General features: G+C 36.2%; 1 pseudogene; it reads left to right on the top strand.

The window, feature by feature from the left end:
- The first annotated feature begins 19,561 nt into the window (after positions 1–19,561).
- Positions 19,562–20,195, top strand: LOC133763019 (high mobility group protein B1-like; annotated as a pseudogene).
- The last annotated feature ends 5,408 nt before the right edge of the window (positions 20,196–25,603 follow it).

Raw genomic sequence — 25,603 nt, 5'->3', positions numbered from 1 at the left:
TAGACAAGACAAAGAAATCAAAGGGATACATATTATAAAGGAGGAAGTCAAATTACCCCTATATGCAGATGATATAATTCTATATATGGGTGATCCAAAAGACTCCACTGAAAGACTGTTGGAACTCATACAAACATTTGGTAAAGTGGAAGGATATAAAATTAACACACAAAAATAAATAGCCTTTGTATACACAGACAATGCCATGGCTGAGAAAGGACTTTTAACATCAATCCCATTCACAATAGCTCCAAACAGAATAAAAACCCTTGGAATAAATTAAAGGAGAAATGAAAGCTCTCCATGATGAAAATTACAAAAAAAAATAAAGAAACAAATAGAAGAATATAGAAAAAAATGGAAAAAATCTTACATGTTCATTAATTGAAAGAACCAATACCATAAAAATGTCTGCAATACAATAAGCAGTTTACAGATTCAATGAGATTCCAATGAAAATACCAAGGATAGTCCTCACAGATCTAGAAAAAACTATGCTAAAATTCAAATGAAAATGCAAGAGATGCCAAAAAGCTAAAGCAATATCTTTGTTTGTTTGTTTTGATAGGCAGTGTTAGATAGTGAGAGAGAGAGAGAGAAAAAAAAATGTCTTCCTTCCTTTAGTTCACCCCCCTAAATGGCCGCTACGGCCAGCGCTCTGTGCCAATCCAAAGCCAGGAGCCAGGTGCTTCTCCTGGTCTCCCATGCGGGTGCGGGGCCCAATGACTTGGGCTATCCTCCACTGTACTCCCAGGCTAAAGCAGAGAGCTGGACTGGAAGAGGAGCAACCAGGACAGAACCAGCGCCCCGACGAGGACTAGAACCTGGGGTGCCAGCGCCGCAGGCGGAAGATTAGCCTAATGAGCCGCAGCACCAGCCAGCTAGAGCAATCGTATACAACAAAAACAAACCCTGAGGCAGCACAATATCAGATTCCAAGAAATACCACAGGGCAAAACAGCCTGGTACTGGTGAAAACAGATGTATAGAACAATGGAACAGAATACAAACACCAAAAATCAATCCATGCATCTAAAACCAACTTATCTTTGCAAAGGAGCTAAAATCAATCCCTGTAGAAAGGACAGTGGCTTCAATAAATAGTGCTGGGAAAATTTGATCTCTGTATGAGGAGGTATGAAACAAAACCTACTTTATACCTTACATTAAAATCCACTTAAGGGACTGGCACTGTAGCATAGTAAGTTAAGTTTCTGCCTGCAGTGCCGACACCCAGTACAAGGGCCAGATCAGGTCCCAGCTGCTCCTCTTCAAATCCAGCTCTCTGCTATGGTCTGGTATTGTATTGGAGGATGGCCCAGGTGCTTGAGCTCCTACACCCACATGGGAGACCCAGAAGAGGCTCCTAGCTCCCAGTTTTGGACTGGCAGAGCTCCGGTCATTGCAGCCATTTGGGGAGTGAACCAGAGGATGGAAGACCTTCCTCTCTGTCTCTCCCTCTCTCTGTAATTCTACTCTCAAATAAATAAATAAAATCTTTTTTTAAAAATCCACTTAAAATAGATAATGGATAATAATAATAAATAATCTTTTTTTTTTGCTTAGGGATTAAGGTGATGCTGGCTTCATAGAAAGAATTTGGGAGGATTCCCTCTTTTTCAATTGTTCTGAATAATTTGAGAAGAATTGGAGTTAGTTCTTCTTTAAATGTCTGGTAGAATTCAGCAGTGAATTGATCTATTGAATTCTTCATCTCATTATGATTTCTCGTCACTATCACAGTTTCATGTTCTACTAGTTGTTTCATTTCATTTTGATTCCTCCTTAATATTTCATTTTCACGAGACAGATTTTCTATCTTGTCCATTAAGGATTTCTGTAGTTCAAGAATTTGTTTTTGAGAACTTTTTAATGTTCTTATCAATTTTTTATCTCATCATCTTCATAATCTTGAATTGGGGTGTCTTTTTCATTTGGGGGCATCATAGTGTCTTCCTTGCTCTTGTTACCTCGGTTTTTGCATTTGTTGTTTGGCATTTTAGAGATATTCTTTGTTTTTTTCACTGTGGTGCTTTTTCTCGTTATACTATGACTCTATATTAAGTGGACTGTCTGCTTTTGATGGATCCTTAGAGGCTGTGATGGGTGTGGTCAGAGAGCTCTGTTTGTTTCTTCAGGATTAAGGGTGTGCCAAAGGTGACTCACCCAGGTTGTTCTCTCTCTCTTGCTCTCTCTCTCTCTCTCTTTTTTTTTTTTTTTTTGACTCAGAAGGGAAGTAATTCCACACAGCTGAGTGGAATTGAGGGTAGTTGATGTATGAAATATGGCCCCTGTGGGTATTCACCTGCTCTACCCCTGGGACCACACAAAGAGTTTATGCAGCCCTCAGTGTGGTCTCAAATTTCTCCGCAGTCTCTCACCGGGTTGCCAAGGTTACCGAGTTTCTGTACTCGGTGAGTTCTCTTGCCTACCCTCAGATTTTCAGAGTCTCAGTTCATTAGCTCCACACTTTCACTAGGTCCTAACCTCCTGTTATTTCTCCCCACCAGAGTCAGGTTTTTCTGCTTGGCTGATGGTGGGCATCACTTTATGTATGTCCAAAATGGTGCCTGCTCTTTGTATTGCTCGGCTTTGTAAGGTGAGTGGAGAGAGAGGGTAGTGTCCGTGCAAGTTCCCCTTATTTATTCATTTTTTTTTCTCTCCTCCAGTCAGCCTGGTGAACTTTCCCCAGCGGGGCTTCAAGCCTCGTTCCCTCTAGGCTCTTTCTGCCTTTCCCCGCCAATGTCTTGGGTTACCGAGGTTTTTGTCTCACCTCCCCTTCCAGCGCTGGCACGCAGACTCCGCAGCTCGGCTTCCATGCGGTGGGTGACCTTGCTCTCCCTACAGGTCCTCTGTGTCATATCCACTAGATCCAGAAGAGTTTCCTCTGCAATTTTTTCCTGAGCCTTTTCCTGAGACTACAGTAACTCCACTTTTATTAAACTATCTTTTCCCGGACTATCAGTGCATGCCCTCACTATTCCACCATCTTGGCTCTGCCCGAGAGCAAGTTTTACAGTTATTTCTCATAGTACAACTTACTAAAGACAGAGGTCCTACATGGGGAATAAGTGGAACTCCTGTTGTTGATTTAACAATTGACATTCTTATTTTTGATGTCAGTGACCACCCAAGGCTCTTGACATGAGCTGCCAAGGCTATGGAAGCCTTTTGAGAAGATGGACATATAATTTAATTATTAGTCAGACTAATATAAAACACAAAAACAAAATCAGTAGCATCATTATACAGAATTAGCAAATTATCTAAAAAAGAAATCAAGAAAGCAATCCTATTACCAATAGCTAATAAAAAGTTAAATATTTAAGAATAAGTTTGATCAAAGAGGTGAAAGATATCTACAATGCAAACTACAAGAAATTGGTGAGGGGCCAGCGCTGTGGCACAGCAGGTTAATGCCCTGGCCTGAAGCACTAGTATCCCATATGGGTTCCGGTTCAAGACCTGGCTGCTCCACTTCTGATCCAGCTCTCTGCTATGGCCTGGAAAAGCAGTGGAAGATGGCCCAAGTCCTTGGGTTCTTGCACCTGCATGGGAGACCTGGAAGAAGTTCCTGTCTCCTGGCTCCTGGCTTTGGATCAACGCAGTTCAGCCATTGGGGCCAACTGGGTAGTGAACCAACAGATGGAAGACCTCTGTCCCTCTCTCTCTCTCTGCCTCTCCTCTCTCTGTGTAACTCTGAATTTCAAATAAATAAATAAATCTTTAAAAAAAGTAATTGGTGAAAGAAATTCAAGAGGACATGAAAAAGTGGAAAGACATCCATGTTTGTTGATTGGAAGAATCATGATTGCTAAAATATGCATATTACCTAAAACAATATACAGATTCAGTGTGATTGCTATCAATATACCAATGACATTTTTCACAGAATTGGAAAAATGAATTTTTTTGAAAATTCATATAGAAATACCAAAAAACTTGAGTAGACAAAGCAATCTTGAGCAAAAAGAACAAAACAGGACCTGTTATACTACCTGACTTTAAAATACACTACAAAACTTTACTAATTAAAACAACATGGTATTGGTTAAAACAGATCCACAGCCAATGAAAGTAAACCCATGAATCTATAAACACCTGATCTTTGAGAAAAGCAGAGAAAATACAATCTTTTCAATAAGTCATGCTGCAAAAAGTTGATAGCTTGGGCCCCTGCATTGCCATGTGGGAGATCTGGAAGAAACTCCTAAATCTTAGTCATGGTGGCCATCTGAGGAGTGAACCAGCAGATGGAACATTCTCTCTCTTTTGCTCATTCTCGTTCTGTGTGTGTGTGTTTGTGTGTCTCCCTCTCGCTCTGTAACTCTAACTTTCAAATAAATCAATTTTTAAAAAGACTAAAAATAGAACTACCATATGATCCAGAAATCCCACTGCTGAGTAAATATCCAAAGAAAATGAAATCAGTGTGTTGAAAAGGCATCTGCACTCCTATATTTACCACAGCGCTGTTCACAATTACTAAAAAATGAAAACATCCTAAGCATCCATCAACTGATAAATGCATCAAGAAAATGTGAATATATACAATGGAGAACTATTCAGCCACATAAAAAGAATAAAATCTTGTTATTTGTGATAACATGGATAGATTTTCAGGTTATTATGCCACATTATCTCACTCAAATGTGAAATCTTAAAAAGTTGATCTTGCACAAATTATATTGCATGGTGGCTGCCAGAGAATGGAGAAAGTAGGTGAGGGAAGAATGAAGACAGGTTTACTAATGGGTACAAATTCATAGCTTAATAAGAAAAAGGAGCTCTGGAGTTTGAGAGGCAGAGCAAGATGGGGGCTGAGTAAGATGCTCCACCAATCTCCCTGAAGAGCTATTTGAACAGCTATTCACAAGTCAAATGACCTTCACAAGAGCCAAGGAAATTATATGAGACACAGTACCTGGTTTTAGTATAATAAGAAGAAAAGACACATTGAAGAATTCAGGAAGAAAACAATCACCAAATCATCCCATCCATAGCTGTAAGCAGCATAGTATCTCAGTCTGAAGAAAGACACTTTTCACTTGAGGGAGGAAAAGTCTTTAGACCAGACCTTAGAATTTAAACCCCGTACCTACTAAAGTGAAATCTAGAGTCATACATGGCCCTAGGGCTTCTATAATCTCAAGCTATTCAAAACCATTGGAAGATAGGGACTCCTCCCAAACTCCTTCTATGAATCTGGCATCACCTTAATTCCTAAATCTGAAAAAGATACAACAGAGAAAGAGAACTATAGATCAAGTCCCCTGATGAACATAGACGTAAAAATCCTCAACTAAATAATAGCCAATCAAATCCAACAATACATCAGAAAGATCACTCATCTAGACTGAGTGGAACTTATGCCTGGTATGCAGGGATGCTTCAACATTTGCAAATCAAAATGTGATACATAATATTAAAAAACTGAAGATCAAAACCACATGGTTATTTCAATAGATGCAGAGAAAGCATCTGATAAACTACAATACCCTTTCATAATTAACCAAATTGAGTATAGAAGGGACATTCCTCAACACAATCAGGGCAATTTATGACAAACTCATAGCCATTATCTTATTGAAGTGGGAAAAGTCGGAAGCATTACTACTAAGATCCAGAACCAGACAAGGATGCCCACTCTCACAATTGTTATTCAATATAGGCCTAGAAGCTTTACCCAGAGCTGTTAGGCAAGAAAAATAAATCAAAGGCATACAAATTGGAAAGGAGGAAGTCAAACCATCCCTATTGGCAGATTATAGGGTTATATTTATAGGGGAACCAAAAGACTCAACTAAGAGACTATTGGACTGCAAAAGAAACAGGAGAGTGAAGAGGCAACCGACAGAATGGGAAAAAATATTTGCAAACTATGCTACAGATAAAGGGTTGATAACCAGAATCTACAAAGAAATCAAGAAACTCCACAACATCAAAACAAACAACCCACTTAAGAGATGGGCCAAGGACCTCAATAGACATTTTTCGAAAGAGGAAATCCAAATGGCCAACAGACACATGAAAAAATGTTCAAGATCACTAGCAATCAGAGAAATGCAAATCAAAACCACAATGAGGTTTCACCTCACCCTGGTTAGAATGGCTCACATTCAGAAATCTACCAACAATAGATGCTGGAGACGATGTGGGGGAAAAGGGACACTAATCCACTGTTGGTGGGAATGTAAACTGGTAAAGCCACTGTGGAGGTCAGTCTGGAGATTCCTCGGAAATCTGAATATAACCCTACCATTCAACCCAGCCATCCTACTCCTTGGAATTTACCCAAAGGAAATTAATTTGGCAAACAAAAAAGCAGTCTGCACCTTAATGTTTATTGCAGCTCAATTCACAATAGCTAAGACCTGGAACCAACCCAAATGCCCATCAACAGTAGACTGGATAAAGAAATTATGGGATATGTACTCTATAGAATACTATACAGCAGTAAAACACAATGAAATCCGGTCATTTGCAACAAAATGGAGGAATATGGAAAACATTATGCTGAGTGAAATAAGCCAGTCCCAAAGGGACAAATATCATATGTTCTCCCTGATCAGTGACAACTAACTGAATACCAAAAAGGAAACCTGTTGAAGTGAAATGAACGCTATGAGAAAAGGTGACTTGATCAGCCCTTGCCCTGACTGTTAATGAACAACTTAATATGATATCCCTCTTAGTACTTTTTTGTTTGTTCTACTTAACACTATTGGTTGAATTTTGTAATTAATACACAATTATTCTTAAGTGTTGAAACTTAACTGAAAAGTGATCCCTGTTAAATATAAGAGTGGGAATAAGAGAGGGAAGAGATGTACAATTTGGGACATGTTCAAGCTGACTTGCCCCAAACAGTAGAGTTAGAAACATACCAGGGGATTCCAATTCAATCCCATCAATGGGCATGTACCAATGCCATCTCACTAGTCCAAGTGATCAATTTCTGTTCACAATTGATCATAATGATAGGACTAAGAGTCAAAGGGATCACATAAACAAGACTAGTGTCTGAAAATACTAAAAGATAGAATAAAAAAGGAAGAGAACGATCCAACATGGGAATCGGGATACACAGCAGACTCACAGAATGGTGGATGTCCTAAACAGCACTCTGGCCTCAGAATCAGCCCTTAAGGCATTTGGATCTGGCTTAAAAGCCCATGAGAGTATTGTAGGCATAAAAATCCAAGACACTCTGGCCAAAAAAAAAAAAATGACATAAATGAAAGATCTTCGCGAGTGACATCCCCGTGGAAAGAACAGGTCATCAAAGAAGGAGGAACCTTTCTCTGAAGGGAGGAGAGAACTTCCACTTTGACTATGACCTTGTCTAAATATGATCAGAGTCGGTGAACACAAAAGGCTTCCATAGCCTTGGCAACTCATGACAAGAGCCTAGAGTGATTACTGATGCCATAAACAAGAGTGTCAATTTGTTAAGTCAACAACAGGAGTCACTGTGTACTTACTTCTCACGTAGGATCTCTGTCCTTAATGTGCTGTACATTGCGATTTAATGCTATAACTAGTACTCAAACAGTATTTTTCACTTTGTGTTACTATGTGGGTGCAAACTGTTGAAATCTTTACTTAATATATACTAAATTGATCTTCTATATATAAAGAGAATTAAAAATGAATCTTGATGTGAATGGAAGGGGAGAGGGAAAAGGAAAGGGAAGGGTTTCAGGTGGGAGGGAAGTTATTGGGGGGGAAAGCCATTGTAATCCATAAGCTGTACATTGGAAATTTATATTCATTAAATAAAAGTTTAAAAAAAGAAAGAGATATGGGTATTCAATTACAGGAGGTCCATAGAACTCCAAATACATACGAATAGAAAATATACTGCAAGATATTTTGGTCAAACTTTAAAATGTACAACACCAAAGTTCTAAAATTTGCAAGAGAAAAGCAGCTAGTCATGTTTAAGGGAACCCTCAAAAGATTAACAGCAGGTATTTCAACAGAAACATTTAGGCATGGAGGGAATGAAATGATATAGTCAAATTTCTGAAGGGAAATAACTGCCAATCAAGAATAGTTTAGTTACCAAAGTTATCTTTCATAAATGAAGAAATGATAGTCCATGGCCAACATCATATTGAATGGAAAAAAACTGAAAGCATTTCCACTAAGATCTGGAACAAGATATAGATATCCACCCTTATCTCTCTTATTCAACATAACTCTAGAAGTTTTAGTTGGAGCAATTAGGGAAATGAAAGAAATAAAGATATGTAAACAGGAAAGAAGCAAGTCAATTTATCCCAGTTTGCACATTACAAAATATGAACTTTAAAAATTCATCACCAGCCAACTATAACTGCAAGAAATGTTAAAAGGAGTTCCTCAGGAAAAAGGAAAAGTATCAGATGGGAAGGTGGATTTACAAAAAGGATGAAAGTGTATTGGAAATCTTCAAAAAAAGGTTAAATGTAAAATAATCTCTTCCTTGTTTTTCAAATTGCTTATTTTATAACTATTTAAAACAAAATAGCACAAGTATACTAATAAGTTTATAACATAGACAGTAATAAAATATATGACAAAAATATCATACTATTCTCCATAATGGCTGTGCTAATTTTGCATACCCACCATCAGTGTACAAGGATTTTTTCCAAATCATCATTAGCATTTGTTGTAATTTGTTTTTTTTAATAATAATCTTTCTAACTGGACTGAAATGGTACTTCAATATGGTATTGATTTGCAGGTCCCTATTCCTAGAGAAATTGAGCATTTTTCATATATTTATTGACTATATTTTTTCTGATAAATATATATTAATGGTCTTTGCCCAATTCTTAGCTGGATTGTTTGCTTATTTGTTGCTAAGTTTTTTGAGTTCTTTTTATATTCTGGACATTAATCTTCTACCAAATGTACAGATGTACAGTTTACAATTATTTTTTCCCATTCTGTTGGTTTTCTCTTTCCATGTACTATTTCCTTTGCTGTTCAGAAGCTTTAAGTTTGATATAACCCAATCATATATTTTTTGTTACCTTGTTTTGAGTTCTTATTTTAAAAAACACTACATATCCCAATGTCTTGAAGTGTTTCTCTTGTTTTCTTCTACTAGTTTCATAGTTTTAGGTCTTATATATTTTCCCCATTTTACCTATAGTTTTGGGCCTTTCTCTCTGTCTCTCTCTCACACTGTCTGTAACTCCACCTGTCAAATAAATAAATAAAATCTTTTAAAAAAATCATAAAAGCCTGGTACTGGCACAAAACTATACATATATACCAATGGAAAACAATAAAAACCCCAGAAATTAATTCATGCATATGCAACCAATAATCTTTGACAAATGAGCTAAATTCACTCACTATAGAAAGAAGTCTTTTCAACAAACAGCATTGGAAAAATTGGAATTCTGCATGCAGAAATGTGAAACAAGACCCCTACCTTATATACTATACAAAAATCAACTCATAATGGATAAAGAATCTAACTTATGACCTGATACCACCAAATTACTAAATGAAAACAAGAATATTGGCCTAGGCAAAGATTTATTGAATAAGAGTCCAGAAGCACAGGCAATTAAAGCAAAAACAGTTAAATGGGTTGTATAAAGCTAAGAAGCTTCTGCACAGCAAGGAAAAACATTCAAAAAGTGAAGAAGGAACTGACAGAATAGGAGAAAATATTTGTTAACCATGCATCTCATAGAAGATTAATATCCAGAATTATAAGGAACTCAAAAACCTCAACCACAAAACAAACAATCCAGCTAAGAAATGGGCAAAATATATTAACAGGCATTTTCAATGGATGAAACACAAATGGGCAACAGATTCCTGAAAACAGGCTCAGTATTACTAGCCATCAGAGAAATGCAAATAAAAACCACAATGAGGTTTCACCTCATTCAGGTTAAAATGACTCTCATAAAGAAGTCAAAACACAATAAATGCAGGCGAGGATGTGGAGGAAAAGGTACCCTAATACATTGTTGGTGAGAATGTAAACTGTACAACCACTATTGAGAACAGTATAGAAATTCCTCAGAAATCTGCAAATAGATCTACCATATGACCTAGCCATTCTTACTCCTGGGAATTTACTCAAAAATTGAAATCAGCATGTGAAATAGTTACCTGCACTCCCATGTTTATAGCAGCTTAATTCACAATAGCTTAGATATGGTATCAACCCAGATGTCCATAAGCTGATGATTACATAAAGAAAATGTTATACACACACACACACACACACACACACACACACACACACACATATATATATATATATATATAATGGCAAGTACTCAGCCATTTTAAAAAAAAGAATGAAATACTGTCTTTTGCAACAAAATGGATGCAACTGTAAACCATTATGCTTACTGAAATAAGCCATGTTTTCTCTGATGTGTGGTAGTTAATATAGAATCCAAAAGAAATTACATTGAAACTGACATGATATTATTTGATTATTGTTTATAGTCCTTGTCTGATTCCTGTGTAACAGTAATTGACCTTTTATGTGTCAAACATTATGGTTACTCGTGCATGAAGTGTGTGATCAAAAAGTAAATTGAAAAATATGTTATTGTGGGCAGGCACCATGGCTCAACAGGCTAATCCTCTGCCTTGCGGCACTGGCACACTGGGTTCTAGTCCTGGTTTGGGTGCCGGATTCTATCCCGGTTGCCCCTCTTCCAGGCCAGCTCTCTGCTATGGCCTGGGAAGGCAGTGGAGGATAGCCCAAGTGCTTGGGTCCTGCACCCACATGGGAGACTAGGAGGAGCACCTGGCTCCTGGCTTCGGATCAGCATGATGCGCCAGCCGCAGCGGCCATTGGAGGGTGAACCAACGGAAAAAAGGAAGACCTTTCTCTCTGTCTCTCTCTCACTATCCACTCTGCCTGTCAAAAAAAAAAAAGTATGTTATTGCAAAATTAAAGGAAAGAAAAAAGAAAAGAATGAAGGAGGATTGAGGGAAGAAGAGAGGTACAGAAGTATGATTATTTTCTTATAATTGTATCTTTGAAAAAAAATTACATCTGTTCTCTTTATATTAACAAAAAAGAAATGCAAAAAAGATTATGTAATGATAAAAGGGTTAATTCATCATGAGAGCATATTAATTGTAAAAATACACATCCAACCTAAATATAATAAAGCAACTCCTAAATGATCTGAAGGGAGAGGTAATCTGAAATACTATAACGCTATGGGACATCAATATCCACTTTCAATAGTGAACAGATCATCTAGACAGGACATTAATTCATAAACACTAGACTTGAATTATACTTTAGAACTAATATACTCAAAAAAGATAAAGACAGCAGTTCATCCAACCAAAGTAGAATACACATTCTTCTCAAGTGCACAAATAATATGCTCCAGCAGAGACCATATGTTAGGTCACAAAACAAATATTTTATTTTTTAACTTTCTAAAAGATTTATTTATTTATTTATTTGAATTTAGAGTTACAGAGAGAGAGAGAGAGAGAGAGAGAGAGAAAGGTCTTCCATCCACTGGTTCACTCCCCAAATGGCCTCAACAGCCAGAGCTGTGAGCCAGGAGCTGCTTCTGGGTCTCCTAAGTGAGTGCATGGGCTTAAGCACTTGGACCATCTCCTACTGCTTTCACAGGCCATAGAAGAAAGCTGGATCAGAAGAGGAGCAGCTGGGACATGAACCGGCACCTATACGGGATGCCAGTGCCACAGGCAGAGGCTTAGCTTACCATGCCACAGTCCCATCCCCATAAAACAAATATTAACCAATTTATGAGGGCTGAAATCACATCAAGTGCATTTTAAAATCATAATGCCATGAAACTAGAAATCAATAACAAGATAAAACTTTGAAATTAAAAAACATTAATCATATTAAACACATATGTGGAAATTAAACAATATACTCCAAAATGACCTATGAATCATAAAAAAAACATAAAAAAGAATTAAAAATACTTTGAGGTAAGAAAAATGTAAATACAACATATGAAAACTATGAGATGCAGCAAAAGCAGTCATAAAAAGGAAGCTTATAGGAATAAGTGCCTATGTAAAATAAAGGGAAGAAATATCTCAAACAATCTAGCATTACGCTTCAAGGAACTGGAAAAAGAACAAACTAAGTTCAAATTAGCAGAAGGATGAAAATAACGAAGAGTAAAGTAGAAATAAATGGACAATAAAAACAAACTTTAAAAATTGAACAAAACTAACAACTAGTTTTTTTGAAAAATGTAAACAAAATTGGGGCCAGTGGGGTGGTGTAGTGGGTAAAAAGCTGCCATCTGCAGCACCAGCATCCCATATGGGTGCCAGTTGGAGTCGAGTCCTGGCTGCTCCCTCTTCTGACCCAGCTCTCTGCTTTGGCCTGGGAAAGCAGTGGAGAATGGCCCAACTCCTTGGGCCCCTGCACCCATGTGGGATATCTGGAAGAAGCTCCTGGCTCCCAGCATACAATGGAGCAGCTCTGGCCATCTTGGCCATCTGTGGAGTGAACCAGCAGATGGAAGAACTCCCTCTCTGGTTAGACATGCTCAAATCAACAAATGTGTCACACAACATTAACATGTTTAAGTGAAAATCATATGCTCACTCAATAGATGCAGAACATTCATTTGCAGAATTCAACACCATTTGGTGACAAAAATTCTTAGTAGAGTAGGTATGGAGAGAACATAATTCATCACAATAAAGGACTAATATGACAAACCTTTAGTAACATCACTCTCTTTTTTAACCCAGAAACCACTTTTTAAGGTATATAAACTTCATATATTTCATAAATACACATTTAGGGACTTAGTGATTCTTCTCACCCTACCTGCCCTCCCACCCTTCTTCCTCCTCCCTCCCCTATTCTCATTTTATTTTTACTAAGATCTATTTTCAATTAACTTTTTATACATAAGATTAACCCTACACTAAGTAAAGAGTTCAACAAAGATTATGAAAAGCAAAACATTCCTCAACAATTGAGACAAGGTCTGTTTAACGTCATCACATCTCAAAGTGTCAACTTCACTTCTATTTATCTTTTAGGTACTCTATGAGTTACCACAGATCAGGGAGAATATATGGTATTTGTATTTCTGGAAAGGGCTTATTTCACTAAGTATACGGTTTTCCAGTTGCATCCATTTTTTTTTTGCAAATGATAGGATTTCTTTTTTCTTTTTTTTTTTTTTTTGCTGTTTTATTATTTAATGCTCAACATAACTAGCCACCAGGGAAATGCAGATCAAAACCATAATTTGATGTGATGCTCCTCAGTTAAATTATTTTCTTTTTTTATGATTTTTTATTTAGTAAATATAAATTTCCAAAGTACAGTTTATGGATTATAATGGCTTTCCCCCCACACAACTTCCCTCCCCCTCGCACCCCCCCATATCCCGCTCCCTCTCCCATTCCATTCACATCAAGATTCATTTTCAATTCTCTTTATATACAGAAGATAGATTTAGTACATATTAAGTAAAGATTTCATCAGTTTGCACCCACACAGAAACACAAAGTGGAAAATACTGTTTCAGTACTAGTTACAGCATTACTTCACATTGGACAACACATTAAGGACAGAGATCCCACATGAGAAGTAAGTACACAGTGACTCCTCTTGTTGACTTAACAATTTGACACTCTTGTTTATGGCGTCAGTAATCTCCCTAGGCTCTAGTCATAAGTTGCCAAGGCTATGGAAGCCTTTTGTGTTCACCGACTCTGATCATATTTAGACAAGGTCATAGTCAAAGTGGAAGTTCTCTCCTCCCTTCAGAGAAAGATTCCTCCTTCTTTGATGACCTGTTCTTTCCACGGGGATGTCACTCGCGAAGATCTTTCATTTATGTCATTTTTTTTTTTTTGGCCAGAGTGTCTTGGATTTTTATGCCTACAATACTCTCATGGGCTTTTAAGCCAGATCCAAATGCCTTAAGGGCTGATTCTGAGGCCAGAGTGCTATTTAGGACATCTGCCATTCTATGAGTCTTCTGTGTATCCCGCTTCCCATGTTGGATCATTCTCTCCCTTTTTTATTATATCAGTTAGTATTAGCAGACATTTTATTTTTTTATCACTGTAATATCACTGTAAACAATGAAAAGTTGAAAGTTTTTCCAAAAGATCAGGGATAAGACAAAGAGGCTCACTCACAGTTTTTCAAAATCAAGACTCAAAGTACTCTCCCAAGCAATTAAACAAGAAACAAATAAAATATATTGTATCAGGAAAAGAAGAAGTGAAATCTCTATTTACTAGCAACATTATCTTAAAATAAAAAACACTAAAGATTCCACCAAAAAAACTGTTAAAATTAATAAACAAATGCAGTAAACTTATAGAATACAAAATCAGTAGCATTTATTTCCATATAATAATACCAAGCAATTCAAAAAGGAAATTAAGAAACAATGCCACATGCAATTTCATCAAAAAGTATAAAATATTTAGTAATAAATTCAATCAGTGACATGAATGATCTGTTACTGGAAGCTATAAAACATAAAAGCAAGAAGAAAACACAAACAAATGGAAAGATATCCTGTGTTCATGGATTGAAGGAAATAATACTATGAAAATCTCCATAAAACCCAAAGCAATCTACAGATTCAGTAAAATATCTATCAAATTTCCAATGACATTTTTGTAAAAACAGAAAAAACAGGAGCCAGCGCTGTGTCATAGCAGATAAAGCTGCCACATGCAGTGCCAGCATCCCATATGGGCACTGGTTCAAGACCCAGCTACTCCACTTCTGATTTAGCTCTCTGTTATGACCAGGGAAAGCAGTGGAAGGTGGCCCAAGTCCTTGGGCCCCTGCACCCGCATGGGAGACCTGGAAGAAGCTCCTGGCTCCTGGCTTTGGATTGGCACAGCTCCGGCCATTGTGGCCAACTGGGGAGAGAACCAGTGGATCGAAGACCTCTCTCTCTCTCTCTCTCTCTCTCTCTCTCTCTCTCTCTCTGCTTCTCCTTCTCTCTGTGTGTAACTCTGAATTTAAAATAAATAAAGAAATCTTAAAAAAAAGACCTTAATTTGATATTGAGCAATGAAGGATACCAAACAAAGTAATCTTAAGCAAAAAAACAAAACAAACAAAAATAAAGCTAGAGGCATTGCATGTACTCATTTCAAAACATATCACAAATTGACTATAATCAAAATGGTATAGTACTGGCAAAAAGAAAACAGACATATCAAGCAATAGAACAGGATAAAAGCTCAGATACAAAGCCACACATTTAGACAACTGATGCTTGACAAAGGTGCCAAGAACATATGATGAGACAAGGAAAGCCTCTTCAATAAATGGTGTTGGCAGAAAGACAAATACTGCATGTTATTATGTGGAGGCAAAAAAAAAAAAAAAAAAAAAAACCTCAATCTGAACACAGAATGGTAATTACTAGAGGCTGCGATAGTGAGGGATGGAAAGAGTTTAAATAATGGTGCTGTAACAGACTTAGATCAAAAGAAAATGTTCCTGGTATTTTATGGCATAATTGAGTGACTACAGTTCACAATACCCTATTGTGTATTTCATGAGCAACTGGAGGAGGTGCTGCTCCAGAGCTCCAGTCACAACACAGTATCAAGGAAGTAGGGCTGTTGATTGCTATGATTCAACCAGTGCACATTGTGTACGTGCGTTGAAATGTCACACTGTGACCCATAACTATACACAATTATAATTAATTAAAAATGTTATTAAATAGATAAATGGTGTTGGGGAAACAATATCAAAATGTAGAAGAATAAAACAGAACCCCTTCTCATACCATATATATATATATATATATATATAAATCAATTCAAAGTACATAAAGACAAATATAAGACTTGAAACTGTAAGACTACTAGAAGAAAATATACCAGAAAAGCTTCTTGACTTTGATCCAGACAACATTTTTCTGGATGTAACTTCAAAATCACAGGCAATAAAAATAAAAATAGAAAAATGGGATTACATCAGACTAGAAAGTTTCTACACAGCAAAGGAAACAAAATAGATAATTCACAAAATTACAAAAATATTTACAAATCATACGTTTAATAAGGGGTTAATATCCAAAATGCATAAGGAACTAACACAACTCAGTAGCATAAAAACAAATAACCCAACTTAAAAGTGAGCTAAGGATCTTACCAGGCATTTCTCAGAAGATGACAATAAATGGCCAACAGGTAGATGAAAAAATGCCCAGCATCACTAATCATGAGGAAAGTACAAATTTGATAGCTGTATTTATATTTCTCTTCTATATAAGCTAACTTATTTTAAATGTTAGCACAGCAAAAAATCATATTAGATATCACTTCATATCCATTAGCATGGCTGATACATGTTGTTGAGGATGTAGAAAAAAAGGGACTCTTCTATATCACTGGCAGAAAACATAAAATGTTACAACCATATGCAAAACAGTATGGAAGTTCTTCCCAAAATTCAAAATAGAACTATAATATGATCCAGCAATCCTACTTCTTGGTATACACCCAGAGTGAAGAACTATCTGCACTCCCACGTTCATTGTAGTGTTCTTCAGAATAGTCATAATGCAAAATCAACCTAAGTTCCTTTGACAGATAAATGGGTAAAGAAAATGTGGTATATACATACGATGTAATATCATGCAGTGTTAAAAAAATATGGTTATTCTGTCACTTGCAACAATATTGATAAACCTGTAGGACATTTTGCTAAGTGATATTAGTTAGGCACAGAAAGACAAATATTTCATGATCTCACTTATAAGTGGAATCTAAAAAAATCAAACTGATAGAAGTAGAGAGTAGAATGACTATTGCCAAGGTTAGAAGTGGGGAAAATTGAGAGATGTTGGTCAACAAGAAGAAAGTTTCTGTTAAGCAGGAGGAATAAGTTCTGGATATCTGATGTACAACATGCTGACTATAATAATGTATTACAATCTTGAAATTTATTGTGATAATAGACCTTATATGTTTTCACTACAAACAAAAGAGATAAGTAGCTCAAGTGATATATATGTTAATTAACTGTATTATAGTAATAACTTTGCTATACATACTGAAAAACATTGCATGGTACATCATACATGTGTACAATTTTTATCTATTAACTTAGATACAATAAATACAGAAATAAATAATCAAAGGTTATTCTGTGAGGTGATGGAATTTTTAATTAGTTGCCAGCACCAGTTTTTTCACAATGTGTACATGTATCAAATTATCACATTATACACCTTAAGTACATAATTTTGGCCAATAGAAAAGTGGAACTAAAAGCTACATTTAGGGGCCAACATCATGGCACAGTGGATTAAGCCAATGAGCCAGTTCAAGTCCTGGCTGCTCTCCTTCTAAACCAGTTCCCTGTGAATTCACCTGGAAGACAGTGCAAGATAGTCCAAGTGCTTGGGCCCCGCCACCTATGTGGGAGACCCAAATGGAGTTCCAGACTCCTGGCTTTGGCCTAGGTCAGCCCTGTCTGATGCGGTCATTTTGGGAGTGAATCAGCAGATGGAAGATCTTTCTCTCTCTGTCACAGTGCCTTCCAAATAAATAACGAGTATATTTTTTAAAAACTAAGTCTATTTTGCTGCAAAGAGATTTTTAAATCCATGCATTTTCCATGAAGTTTCAAGGACTCATATCATAGATTTTTTTAAAGTTCAGAGAACCAAAAAAAAAGATAAGAAAATTTTTTTCTCCTTTAAAATAAACAAGTTCTAATTTTTTTCAAAGTCAGATGACACTAACACCTCCCAAATTCCATTGAATGTATAAATATACATATGTGGATAGAATTAAATAATCTCTAAAGACTCTTGCTTTCAGAAGTTTACTATGGGTATTGTGAACTATGGGTGCACAGGAGCTTAAAGATCAACATATACACGGGTGCATTCTATCTGCAATACTTCCCTAGGTATAGATTCCCCCTCTTGTGAAGAAAAAAGTAAAAATAGGATTAGTCTTCAAAAATCTGTGAGAAGTGTGTATTATGAAAAACTGCATGGACTTCAAAAAATTTTGCACCAAAACAAAAACCTCTTAATTCCAATTTTCCTCAGCAGTCTGTTTTTAGATGTCCAGTTCCAAAAATTAACTGATTTTCAACCTTTTTCATCTTTTTTGTTTCCATAATACCTTTTACTGATCCTTTCCCCAAAGCTATTTACCCATCAGCAGACCCCTGAATCTTAGAATTTGAGTTGACAGTTTTATCAGTGACCTAGGCTTTAGTGCCACTCAGTGTTCAGTTGATAGAACTGCAGCAAATCAAACCACCAAATATATTATACTTTGATCTTTAACAACCTCAAAACATTTCCACAGGATTTGAAGGCATTAACTAAAGATCTCTGATCCCTACCTGTTTTACTCTGCCTGATATGTATGAGCAAGATGGTAAATTCACCATATACTAGATACCTATTGGGACTTCGCTCAGGGAAAAGCTGGGAATGAGTGCCAGAGATCTTTTTTTTTTTTTTTTTTTTTTTGCTTTGTTCTTTCTCAGCTTGAATCATCTAGTACTGTGCCATGTCTCCAAATATAAACTGACTTACTGAAAGCAGAGGGGATAGAGAACATTATACTCAGGGCCAAAAAAAAATACAATGATTCAGGAATGAGTCCTAATGTAATTCCTACATTGACAGAAAATTAAAATATTAATGGAAGTTTATAAGCAAATACAATAATTAAACCACCAATTATTGAGAAGTAGATTATATAATTTTACTTCTGTCAAATAATATGAGATAAAACAGTCAAGCTGGCATCTCCCATTTCTCACAACAAATTTCATGCCAGTAGAATGCCAAAATTTTCACTGTGGGGGAAAAAGAAAGATTTGAAGGATAAACACTAGAATATTATGTTACAAAAAAGTGAGTATAAAAACAGGAGAGGTATTTTTAAAAAAGAAAAATAGTTGGAAAATACATTAGAAAGAATGAAGAAAGATATATATAAATGTGGAGAGGTAAAAGGAAAACAAAGATTAAAATGTGGCCATCAAATGAGACAAAGAAAAAATTTACATGGAAATTATGAAAAAAATCATTCAGGGGCAAATATTTGGTACAGTGGTTAGGAATCCACATGGGATTTCCAATCTCGTACCAGAGTGCCTCCATTTAAGTCTTGGGTCCACTCTCTATTCCAGGTTCCTGCTAATGTGAACTCTGGGAGACAGCAGATGATGGCTCAAGTACTTGGGTTCCTGCCTCCCATGTAGATAAAACAGATTGGGTATTAGACTTCTGGCTTCAAACTGGCCCAACCCAGTTGTTGCAGGTTTGGGGAGAATGAACCAGCAGATAAGATCACTTTCTGTCTCTTCCTCTCTCTCTCCCTCTCTCTTTCTCATTCTCTCTCTCTTTTCAAATGAACAAAAATAAATTTAAAAAACACCATTCAGGTTGACCTCGGAAAACATTACTTATAACTGTCCATTTAATGACCAAAATAGATTGCAGTATATGGAGCTCCAATGAGACAGTATTGGGGCAAATGAGAGCCAAACAGGCATTGGGTGACTCTGTGCTTCACTGAAGAAAAATAACTAAACATGGGTAAAGGAGACCTTAAGAAGTGAAGAGGTAAAGTGTCAGTACATGCATTCTTTGTGCAAACTTGCTGGGAGGAACACAACAAGAAGCACCCAGATAGTTATGTCAGCTTCTGAGAGTTGCTCAGAGGGGTGGTAGACCATGTCCACATCTGCTGAAAGAGAAGGAAAACTTTGAAGAAATGGCAAAGGCAGACAAGGTTTATTATGAAAGGGAAATGAAAACCTAGATGCCTACTAAAGCAGATACAAAAAAAAGTTCAAGGATCCCAATGCACCCAAGAGGCCTCCTTCAGCCTTTCTCTTATCTCTCAAAGGAGAACATTCTGGCCTATCCATTGGCAATGTTGCAAAGAAACTGAGAGAAATGTGGAACAACACTACTGCAGATGACAAGCAGCCTTATGAAAAGGCTGCTAAGCTGAAAGAAAAATATGAGAAGGATATTGCCACAAACTGAGCTAAAAGAAAACTTCATGCAGCCAAAAAGGGAGTTGTCAGGGCTGAAAAGAGCAAGAAAAAGAAGGAAGAGGAGGAAGGGGAAGAAGATAAAAAGGATGAGGAGGAGGAAGATGAAGAAGATGAAGAAGATGAAGATGATGATGATGATGATGATGATGATGATGATGAATAAGTTGGTTCTACTGCAGTATTTTTCTTGTCTAGAGAACATTTAACTCCCCTGTATACAACTCACTACTTTTAAAGGAAAAAAATTGAACCATAAGGCTGTATATGATTTGTTTTTAAACTTTACATTGTCCTTTTTTGCATAGTTAACACACTACCAAATGTGTCTTTAGATAGCCTGTCCTGGTGGTTTCAAAAGCCACGGACCTTTCCTGGTACAGTATGGGGGTTGCAAATTGGCATGGAAATTAGTTATATGTGGGGACAGTAGTTTTTTCATCTTCAATTGTCTCTGATAAAGCTTATACAAAATAATTGTTGTTCTATTAACTGAATACCACTCTAATTTCAAATAAAAAAGAGTTGCAACTGTTTCATTGAAATTTTGAATGCTTCTAAGTAAATACAATTTTTTTATTTTTAAAAAGACCAAAATAATGATCCACCTTGGACCACAGGTTAGAAATTAAAGATGCTGAGATCTGGCCAGCGCCATGGCTCAATAGGCTAATTCTCCGCCTGCGGCGCCGGCACACCGGGTTCTAGTCCCGGTCAGGGCGCCAGATTCTGTCCCAGTTGCCCCTCTCACAGGCCAGCTCTCTGCTGTGGCCCGGGAAGGCAGTGGAGGATGGCCCAAGTGCTTGGGCCCTGCACCCCATGGGAGACCAGGAGAAGCACCTGGCTCCTGCCATCGGATCAGTGCGGTGCGCTGGCCGCAGCGCACCAGCCGCGGCGGCCATTGAAGGGTGAACCAATGGCAAAAGGAAGACCTTTCTCTCTGTCTCTCTCTCACTGTCCGCTCTGCCTGTCAAAAAAAAAAAAAAAAGATGCTGAGATCAAAATTTCTCTTTTGCAAATATATATGACTATGCTTTTTAACACATGCAATAAGAGATAATTTAAAAGAAATTTTATAATAATTTTTCTTCTTAAAATATAAATTATCTCTGCTATAGAACATTTAGAAATTCAAAAATAAAACCTATGCATAATCTCAGTAACTAGAGAAAATCACTGTTAACATTTTAGCATAAACTTCCCAGTGTTTATCAATGCAAAAATTTATACTTTATAAATGAAACATTAATGATTTAATGACATTATTTACTCCCTTTGTGCATAAGATGTCATTAAACCATCCTTTTAAATGTTGTTTTAAAAACTACTAAGGGCAGGCATTGTACAGAATGCTCAAATCCCATTACCAGAGTGGTGGTTAGAATCCCAGCTACTCAGCTTCCAATTCAACTCCCTGTTAATGTGCCTGGGAAGCAGCAGATGATAATTCAGGTACCTAAGTTCTTGCCACTCTTGTGGGAGACCTAGATGAAGTCTTGGCTCTTGGCTTTAGCTGTTATGACCATTTGGGAGGTAACTAGTGGGTGAAAGATCTCTCTCTCTCTCTCTCTCTCTCTCTGCCCTTCATATAAATAAATCTTTTTTTTAAAAAAAAGGAATAAATATATATTTCTAAAAGATAAACAATCACTTAAATTCCATTTTATAGATAGACAATTTTTATTTCATGCAATTCCCTATTTTTGGACATTTGGCTATCTTCAGTATCTAGCTATTACAAATATTGAGGTAACATCCTTGTAACTAAATACAATATATACATAATTATTTTATCAGGATGAATAACTAAAATCAAATTAGGGTATTTAAATCTATACAGAGCTTTAGGGAATTTTGTAGCTAATTTTCCAGTGCAAGAATTTATCTGGTTTTTCTATATCTTGCCTGCAATGACCAGGACTTTTAAAAAAAAATCTTTGTGGATTTGATAGACAAAGATGTTTGTTACTTAATTCCTAGAGAGAGTAGCTAAATGTTACATACTTACTGACTGTTGGATATCTTCCTTTTTGAATTGCCTATTCTTGCCATCTAAAGAAATGGAAGGCAATATATTTTAGTAGCTAAGAGCATAGGCTATGAAGCCAGACCACCTGGATTGGAAGCTTTATTTCATCACTAACTGTAGGACATCTCTAAGCCTTAATTTCTTTATCTGTGAAATAAAGATAAAAGCAAGACCTAGCTCTCCAGATGAAATGATGGCCTGCCATGTACTGTGCACACTTTCACATTTTAAGAGCTCTTTATAAGAAGGATTTTCACCTTTTGTTCACCATATGTGTTGCACTCATTGTTCCCATTTGTCAGTTGCCTTTCAATCTTGTTTATATTGGATTTTGGCAGACATAAGCTTTAAATTTTTTTGTAGTAAAATCTATCACTCTTTTCTTCAGGATATTTGCCTTTGGAATCATGCTTAGAAAGGCAACAGATTTAGAGAAGGAGTAAAGATAGTACAACTTTTTCAGGAAAGCAAAATATATCTGGCAAGTATATTGTGAATAAGATCAAAACCAGCATTCCTCTTGTGCACCTCTACCTAAGTATGTACCATTTTAAAATAACTTCAGTTTGAAAAAGAAATGCACACAATTCACAATGCCAAGACATCATAAACAAAACTTCCAATGAACATGGCCTGTCAATTTCTCTGGTTTGTCTAGATCTTAATCTTTGGCTTAAATATGAACAGAAAAATATTCGTAATTATAGACAACATTGTGAGTAAAAATTAAATTCCTTAACTAACTTCCCATATGATTATGAAACATTTATACAGAAATTAATTATTCCACAAGTCCAGGAACTTACCAGACCCATTCATTTCTGGGGGAATCTTGCTTTTGAATACAAGTTTCCTTACCCAATCCTCAGTAAATGTACTACAAAGAATTTTTGAAGTTTAAATGGAATAAATTACAATGAGTGAACCAGGTGTGATGTTTTCCATCCAGCAGAGAACAATACACACAAGCGGAAATAACAAACTACAAACTGATTCTTATAAACATCTTACCTTGATAGCATTATTTATCAGGATCTCATTACAGGGAGAGTATTTTGTCAATTAGTAGCTCTGAATTAAAACTGTAAGCAGCAAAATATAATTGAAATTTTATAACAAGTTTTCAAATTTAGATTTGCGCTAATTCAGTTTCAGTATTGAAAATATTTTAATATCTAAGGAATGTTGTTAACAGGTGAAATATCAGCTTAATATTATATGAGTATTTTTATTCATAATTCCAATAGAAGTTCAAACCAAAGAGCTACCACTGGTCGTACAGAGGACATGATTTTAATCATTACAAGAGACTGGATTCAAGTGAGTCACTTTGGAAACATTAACAAGTAGCAATATGCTATGCATATTTTAAAAAAGAAAACAAAGAACTAAGTCTAAAATCTCACTATTTCCATTATGCAGATGTTAGAAGCAATGTTTTCCTCTTCCTTAACTATAAACTTGTGATTTTTAAAAGGCTATTGCTTTTCTCAAGGTCACAAACAAGTAAGAAAGATCATATCAGTAATTTACTTTTCTTACTCTGCTACTCTAGCCACCATAATATATAATTTCTGCCATAAACATCTTAAAATATGTGGAAAGTCATAAGAATTGCTAATACTATTTTTCAGCACTGTCATATTTTGTCCTCTGAGCCAAACATACCAGATGTCTTTAAATAAAAGATTTAGACAGCATAAAAATAAAGTGTTATTGTATATGGGCTTTTTAAAAATATACCAATACTTTAGGCATACCATAAGGATTGAAGATATACTATTACAGAAGAGGGGAACTGTGTGCAAATACCGGTAGAATATACCTGAAGACAAGGAGAGATAATGATTATAGATGTAGATGATGAAGAAGAAAACAATGAAAAATTAATATAACACTTGGCATGACAAAAGATAAAATCTACTTTGACATAATGAGTTAGAATGATACATCCCCATTTCTTGGGGATAATATGGATTTTTCATTTCCTAAAATTAATATAGCCCATTAATATATAATTATACTAGATCCTAGAAAAAAAAAACTATTCCTAAGCAGGCTAAAATGACTGCATAGGGCAATGGGATTGTGAGGTTACTATTAGGATTAACTGGGTGCTACTATATACATGCACACACTCACAACTCGTGGAAATGGAAATGTCTGGGAGAACAGATTTGAAACAATAGCTTCATCCTGAGCTGTACTTGTGCATCTGTTACATTCACACATTTCTATCTAGTGACTCTAGATGTTTAAGCAAACATTTTTCTCCTCCATTTCTAGCCACAGATGATCATATATGAAAAGGTAGAAGGAACAAGTCAGATGAAGGCAGAGACTTACACCCAACACATGAAAAAGGATACATATAGACTTAGATACAAACATCATATATGAAAGTTCACTCAGCTTAAAGATTATTCTTCATTGCCTACAGAGAATTTAAAACATTCTAGGCATTAAATAACATATTAAAGCCCTCCACAGTCTGGTTCTAACCAAAATTTTCAGCCTTCACTAGTATGAACCCCATACTCTTTTCACATCAATGCTTGAGATTCCCCTAAACCCATAAAAATTTTATGCTTCTCTGCCTTTCAACAAGCCATTTCTTTTGCCTAGATCATCTTCTCCAAGTTAATCTGGAGAACTCCTACTAATCCTTCAGGACTCAGTTTACTTATATTAAGACATTATGATTATTTCTTTATTTGGGTATTAGCTGCCTTTTCAATACTAGATTTTGAACACTTAATAGGAAATAATAATCTTGTGTATCCTCAAATCCCTAGCACTAATAACACTACTAGTCATACACTGTTGAATTATAAATGTTTGCTGCATTATGAATGAATGAACAAATAATCAAGACTCATTTTTTAGTAGTGGAAAAATCTGTTTCTCTTTTCTCCCCCCTTTCACTCAACCACCTAAATCTTGCCCATAAGAGCTCCTAACTCCATCAGCAAATAAAAGATCTTTTCTATTTTAAGACACTGAAAGACACATTATTCCAGGAAGATGAAGTAGATGTACTTTTTCCTGTTTCTCACACTAAATATATTAACTCAAATACCCAGACATTATATAGAAAGCAAAAATAGGATGACTGAAAAGTGAAGAAAAGGAAGATTGGGTAGGTACATAAAAAAGCCCAAAGGACAACATGATAGTAAATCCTTTAGGTTTCTTTCTGCCTTATATATACCAAACTTGCAAATGAAGAAGCATGAAACATAGAAACACCAACAGGCACAGATAAAATATAAACAAAAACCTCCTCTCTCTAGCCAAAAAAAAAAAAAAATGTAGCCTGGTAAGCCAGAAAACTTTTAGACAAAAATTATTCCAGCCAAACACCACAGAAAAACTTGTGGCTCCATTCCCTTCCATGCCAACAAGGGCCAAGTGGGGAGCCTAGACTTCCACCCCGACAGAAGACAGTAACAGGGTGCTCCAACACACACACCAGAATGGTGTCCCAGAAGGCCAACCAGGGACCTGGGACTATCATACATGCAAATCAGTAATATGAGCTCTGT

The sequence above is a fragment of the Lepus europaeus genome, chromosome 1 (assembly GCF_033115175.1).
Source record: "Lepus europaeus isolate LE1 chromosome 1, mLepTim1.pri, whole genome shotgun sequence".
Taxonomy (NCBI): domain Eukaryota; kingdom Metazoa; phylum Chordata; class Mammalia; order Lagomorpha; family Leporidae; genus Lepus; species Lepus europaeus.
This window is presented reverse-complemented; position numbering and strand designations above follow the sequence as displayed.